The sequence below is a fragment of the Myotis brandtii genome, unplaced genomic scaffold (genome assembly GCF_000412655.1).
Source record: "Myotis brandtii unplaced genomic scaffold, ASM41265v1 scaffold76, whole genome shotgun sequence".
Classification (NCBI taxonomy): domain Eukaryota; kingdom Metazoa; phylum Chordata; class Mammalia; order Chiroptera; family Vespertilionidae; genus Myotis; species Myotis brandtii.
The window spans coordinates 87,615-88,197 of record NW_005371037.1 but is presented as its reverse complement, the minus strand read 5'-3'; positions in this window follow the sequence as shown (position 1 = coordinate 88,197).

Genomic DNA, 583 nt, shown 5'->3' with positions numbered 1-583 from the left:
CTCTTTTTCAGAGCAAGAAACCCAGGGAAAGGAAATGTGCTTTGTAGAAATAGCAGGCACCAGGGGTGGGGGTGGGAGTGGGGCCAGCGACCTCCCTGCTCCTCTTTGAGCTCACATTTAGCTCTATTGAGCGGTGGGTCAGGTGCCCTTCTCAAAGCATCTGCTATGGAATTAGCTGCTTGACAAAGAAAATATTATTGCACCAAATACCAATGAGATTAGCCACTGACACATCTAAGGGAATTTGCATTTTATTGGATTCCCACATCATCCAGAGGGCAAGCTGTCATCGACCCCAGGTGACAGCTGAGGAAACCTGGGCCCCATCTCCTCCATCCTATGACCTTGCTGAAGGTCATCCTGTGCTTGGGCTAGAACTTGAGCCCAAATACAAACAAAGTGGTGCTCTTCGTGTTATAATGTACCCCGCGAATCACAGAAGGATGCCTCAAGAAGTCTAATTAAAGAGTCACATTTATTGCAATCCGGGACTATGAGGGGCCATTCCCCAAATCTCATAGTGATAAGATGGTGGCAAAACCAGACTTATATAGGCAAAGATCACAAAGGTATTGATTACATC